The 6,029-nt window shown below is 37.1% G+C and overlaps 1 pseudogene; it reads left to right on the top strand.

Moving 5' to 3' along the window:
- Positions 1-4,224: 4,224 nt before the first annotated feature.
- LOC123862479 (prefoldin subunit 5-like) lies at positions 4,225-4,708 on the top strand (annotated as a pseudogene).
- Positions 4,709-6,029: the final 1,321 nt, after the last annotated feature.

Raw genomic sequence — 6,029 nt, 5'->3', positions numbered from 1 at the left:
GATTCTAGCATTCACAGTCGGGGCTGATATTCCACAGTGAATTCTTCCATTGGATTTTTTACTTCTGCTTCCAGAAGAAAATTAAGATGAGAAACGCATGCATGCACATGCAAATGAAAAGTAATCATGCAAAGGGGTTATTTGAGTGTCCTCTAAACTTGAGAATTTTTCGTGAAAATTAAAAAAAATTATCATTGTATATAAAGTAGACATTTGGCACCAAATATGTGTTACATTTCAAGGAAGAAAATAACTTTTAGATGAGTAACTGTCATCTCTACTAAGAAAGAACCAAATATTAAGAAGAGGGGGAAATGTACTGAATCAGGTATTAAGAGTTAAGGAATAACATTTACTTACAAGTACATGCCATGTTATAATGATTTTTGGAAGGAGCTATTAGAAAAATAATAAAATTATAAAGATGTTCAGGTTTTCTTTATATGACTGTATAGCATCCGAGGTAAGTTATTTGCATATCAAAATCATTAAACAAAAGAAAATGTTAAAAGTAGCCATATTGAAGTTGACTATTGACTCAGGACAAAATAGGAACAACCAAAATAAATTACTGCAGATATCATTCGAGTTTTGTGTTAAGACTTAAATGAAGCCTGTGAATTTTTGCCAAACAAGCGGGTAAAGAAGTAGGGACTACCAACTACCTTTTTTTAAAAATTTTTTATTGTTATGTTAATCACCATACATTACATCATCAGTTTTAGATGTAGTGTTCCATGATTCATTGTTTGTGCATAACACCCAGTTGTCCATGCAGAACGTGCCCTCTTTAATACCCATCACCAGGCTAGCCCATCCTCCCACCCCCTTCCCCTCTAGAACCCTCAGTTTGTTTTTCAGAATCCATCGTCTCTCATGGTTCGTCTCCCCCTCCAATTTCCCCCCCTTCAATCTTCCCCTCCTGCTATCTTCTTTTTTTTGTTCTTAACATATATTGCATTATTTGTTTCAGAGGTACAGATCTGAGATTCAACAGTCTTGCACAATTCACAGCGCTTACCAGAGCACATACCCTCCCCAGTGTCTATCACCCAGTCACCCCATCCCTCCCACCCCACCCCCCACTCCAGCAACCCTCAGTTTGTTTCCTGAGATTAAGAATTCCTCATATCAGTGAAGTCATATGATACATGTCTTTCTCTGTTTGACTTATTTCGCTCAGCATAATACCCTCCAGTTCCATCCACGTCGTTGCAAATGGCAAGATCTCATTCCTTTTGATGGCTGCATAATATTCCATTATATATATATACCACATCTTCTTTACCCATTCATCTGTCGATGGACATCTTGGCTCTTTCCACCGTTTGGCTATTGTGGACATTGCTGCTATAAACATCGGGGTGCATGTGACCCTTTGAATCCCTACATTTGTATCTTTGGGGTAAATACCCAGTAGTGCAATTGCTGGATCGTATGGTAGCTCTACTTTCAACTTTTTGAGGAACCTCCATACTGTTTTCCAGAGTGGCTGCACCAGCTTGCATTCCCACCAACAGTGTAGGAGGGTTCCCCTTTCTCCACATCACCGCCAACATCTGTCATTTCCTGACTTGTTAATTTTAGCCATTCTGACTGGTGTGAGATGGTACCTCATTGAGGTTTTGATTTGGATTTCCCTGGTGCCGAGTGATGTTGAGCACTTTTTCATGTGTCTGTTGGCCATTTGGATGTCTTCTTTGGAAAAATGCCTGCTCATGTCTTCTGCCCATTTCTTGATTGGATTCTTTGTTCTTTGGATGTTGAGTTTGATACATTCTTTATAGATTTTGGATACTAGCCCTTTATCTGATATGTCATTTGCAAACATCTTCCCCCATTTTGTCGGTTGTCTTTTGGTTTTGTTGACTGTTTCCTTTGCTTTGCAAAAGCTTTTTATCTTGATGAAGTCCCAATAGTTCATTTTTGCCCTTGCTTCCCTTGCCTTTGGTGATGTTTCTAGGAAGAAGTTGCTGTGGCTGAGATTGAAGAGGTTGCTGCCTGTGTTCTCCTTTAGGATTTTGATGGACTCCTGTCTCACATTTAGGTCTTTCAACCATTTGGAGTCTATATTTGTGTGTGGTGTAAGGAAATGGTCCAGTTTCATTCTTCTGCATGTGGCTGTCCAGTTTTCCCAACACCATTTGTTGAAGAGACTCTCTTTTTTCCACTGGACATTCTCTCCTGCTTTGTCAAAGATGAGTTGACCATAGAGTTGAGGGTCCATTTCTGGGCTCCCTATTCTGTTCCATTGATCTATGTGTCTGTTTTTGTGCCAGTACCATACTGTCTTGATGATGACAGCTTTGTAATAGAGCTGGAAGTCCAGAATTGTGATGCTGCCAGCTTTAGCAACCACCTTTAACATACTCAGGTATGGGGCTGCTTTTAAAGAATCTGAAACTCTGCCAGACAAATAAACCAAAAAGGTTACCAGAAAAGCTATGTGTAAGAAAGCTCACCCCAACCCATAGCTATTCATTCAGTGTGACTTCTCAAAGTGGGATATGGCTTTTGGTTAGAGGAAATTACAGGCCAAGATTATCAGTTCTTTTACATCAGAAGCCATGTCTTTTTCTCCTGTACCTCCAACTGTACTTGTCACATTTAGGTAATAACTTAAAATAATTAATACATAAATCAATAATTTAATTTATTAAGTAGTATAATTAGTTAATATGCCTATGCAAAAACACCTTATAGATTATACTTTGATTTTCTGGTTCATAATAATAGGTGACATAAATTGTTCTTAATACTCTCTCCAGACTTGTTTTTCTATAATATTGATTAAACTTCTAACCATAATGAAAATTAATTAAAATTATGTAACAAAATGATAATTAAGAGGAGAAACTAATGAAATAAAACAAATATGAAATAGAGTAAGTCAATGGAACCAAAAGTTGGTTCTTCGAAAAGACTAATATTGACAAACTTATGGTGATAATTATCAAGACAAAAAGGGAAAGGGGACAAAACAATCATTTGAATGAGGAAGAAGAGCTGTAGGAGATATGGTCATTAAGATAATGAGAGGGGACACCTGGGTGGCTCAGGTGGTTAAGTGTTTGTCTTCAGCTCAGGTCATGATCACAGGGGTCCTAGGATCCAGTCCTGAGTCCTTCCTGCTCAGCAGGGAGCCTGCTTCTTCCTCTCCCACCCGCTTGTGCTCTCTCTGTCTCTAAAATAAATAAATAAAATCTTTAAAAAAGATAACGAAGGGATATAAGAACATCTTTTCATTTGAAATTTTAAAAATCAAGTTAAGGTGAACAATTTTATCTAAGTTGCCAAATCTAAGACACTGAAATCTAAATCAAAAAAATTGGGAAATTTGAAAAATCCTATAGTGCCTTAAAAAGTAGATAAATATTTTTCCCACCAACAAAACAAAACAAAAACAAGGAAGGAAAAATGTATCTATACATTTTTAAGGTATCTACATGCAAAATGGTGATGTCTACCAGACATTTATAGAAACAGGTAGTCTCACCTGTACAAAAACTATTCTACAACAAAGAAGAAGAAGAATATTGCACATCTTGACTTAAATTATTTCACTGAAGTCAGGATAACAGAATATTTAAACTCATCAAACAGGTAATAAAAGAAAAATTTAAAGCCAAACCTCCAAGCCATTGATAAAACAATCCTGAAAAACAGTAAAATCACAGTGATTTTAATCATGGAAACACTTAAAAATTATAATTTACCATGAACAAGTTGAGTTTATCCAAGGAATGAAAGATACATTTAACAGAGGACAATTAATCTAACTTACTAAAAATTATTAAAGAAAAAAACATTATATGATCATCTAAATGAATAGCAAAATCTAGTAAAATTCAAATTTATTTCATATTAAAATATCCCAGAAAAGTATAACTATGAATCTTCTTAATCCAAGAAAAGAGTCTGCAGCCCAGTGGTGATGGGTATGGTAATGATCAATCTTTGACAGCATCTTCTTTAAGATTGAGAATAAGAGAAGAATATACTTTAGAATCACTATTCTCCCATATTTTACTAGAAAGTCTGGCCAATACAATAAAACAAGGAACATAATTGAAGGTTAGAATGATTGCAAGTAAGATTATAGCATGGTCCCTATGTATAAATGATACAATTATTTAAGTAGAAATACAATACAGTTATTCAGAATTTAGCAAGTTTTCTCAAATGGAAGGGTATAGAAATAAATTCTACTGAGTCCTCCTTCCCAACATGGCACAGTCAGTTAACATCACTGAACTGAACCTGCCACAGCTAGAAAGGCTCAAGAGCCAGCTGGACCAGGAAGTGGAGTTCCTGTCCACATCCATTGTCCAGCTCAAGGTGGTACAGACCAAGTATGTGGAGGCCAAGGACTGTCTGAACGTGCTAAACAAGAACAACGAGGGGAAAGAATTACTAGTCCCACTAAAGGGATCTATGTATGTCCCTGGGAAGCTACATGATGTGGAACATGTACTCATAGACATGGGAACAGGCTACTATGTATAAAAGACAGCTGAGGATGCCAAGGACTTTTTCAAGAGGAAGATAGACTTCCTTACCAAGCAAATGGAGAAAATCCAGCTGGCTCTGCAGGAGAAGCATGCCATGAAACAGGCTGTCATGGAGATGATGAGCCAGAAGATTCAGCAGCTCACAGCCCTGGGGGCAATTCAGGCTATTCCCAAGGCCTGAGAGCTTGTTTCAGATCTGGGGCAGAAGGACCCTGCTTAAGGAGCTTGGGATTTTTTGGGCGTGGCTTCCTGGGGTCCAGGAAGAGAATGATTTTATGTTTAATTCTAATAAACGTGCCAGTTGGGCAGAAAAAAAAAAAGAAAAGAAAAATTCTACTTCATAAATTAACTTCTGGAAAAGGTATCACTAAAATAGCGCAAAAATACAAAGTGTTCTTAGGAATAAACTAAAGAAGTTGTATGAGACTTTTGTTGTGATATTATAATATTGTATTGAAAGGCATTATAGAAAACCTAAGTAAGTTGTTCATCTTTTGGAAGCTTATTATCACAAGTATTCCAAGCTTCTCCAAATCAATCCATTGACTAGTACAATTCCAAGCAAAATCTCAGTATTTTCATTTATTTATTTTTTAAAATTTTATTGTTATGTTAATCACCATGCATTGCATCATTAGTTTTTGATGTAGTGTTCCATGATTCATTGTTTGCATGTAACACCCAGTGCTCCATTCAATACATGCCCTCTTTAATACCCATCACCGGGCTAACCCATCCCCCGACCCCTCTCCCTTCTAGAACCATCAGTTTGTTTCTTAGAGTCCATAGTCTCTCATGGTTTGTCTCCCCATCCGATTTCCTCCCCTTCATTTTTCCCTTCCTACTATCTTCTTTTTTTTTTTTTAACATATAATGTATTATTTGTTTCAGAGGTACAGGTCTGTGATTCAACAGTCTTATACAATTTACAGTGCTCAGCATAGCACATACTGGCAATTTGACATGCTAATTCTAAATTTGGTATGGGAATGCAGTGGTCCAAGAGTGGCCAAGAAACTCCTGACATGGGACAAGGTGAATGAAATGTTATACTGATTATTAATCTGTAATAAATTTATTAAAATTAAGGCTATGGTAATGGAGCAGAGTAAAAATATTGACCAATGGAACAAAATAGAGATCCATGAACCAATCCACAAAAATGTGTAAATTTGGCATAGGAGAGATCTGATATTGAAAATCAAATGTTTGGGGCGCCTGGGTGGCTCAGTTGTTAAGCATCTGCCTTCAGCTCTGGTCATGATCCCAGGGTCCTGGGATCGAGCCCCGCATCGGGCTCCCTGCTCCGCGGGAGGCCTGCTTCTCCCTCTCCTATTCCCCCTGCTTGTATTCCCTCTCTCGCTGTGTCTCTCTCTGTCAAATAAATAAATAAAATCTTAAAAAAAAAAAAAAAAGAAAATCAAATGTTTTACCTCCTCTATATAGATGAGATAATTATAAGGGTTTGCACATCTTTTTAGCATTTCCTTGGCACATCATTTTATCATCCGGGGCTCA

The sequence above is a fragment of the Mirounga angustirostris genome, unplaced genomic scaffold, assembly GCF_029215605.1.
Source record: "Mirounga angustirostris isolate CCGP_5_RB_7025 unplaced genomic scaffold, mMirAng1.0.hap1 SCAF_9, whole genome shotgun sequence".
Lineage (NCBI taxonomy): Eukaryota > Metazoa > Chordata > Mammalia > Carnivora > Phocidae > Mirounga > Mirounga angustirostris.
This window is presented reverse-complemented; position numbering and strand designations above follow the sequence as displayed.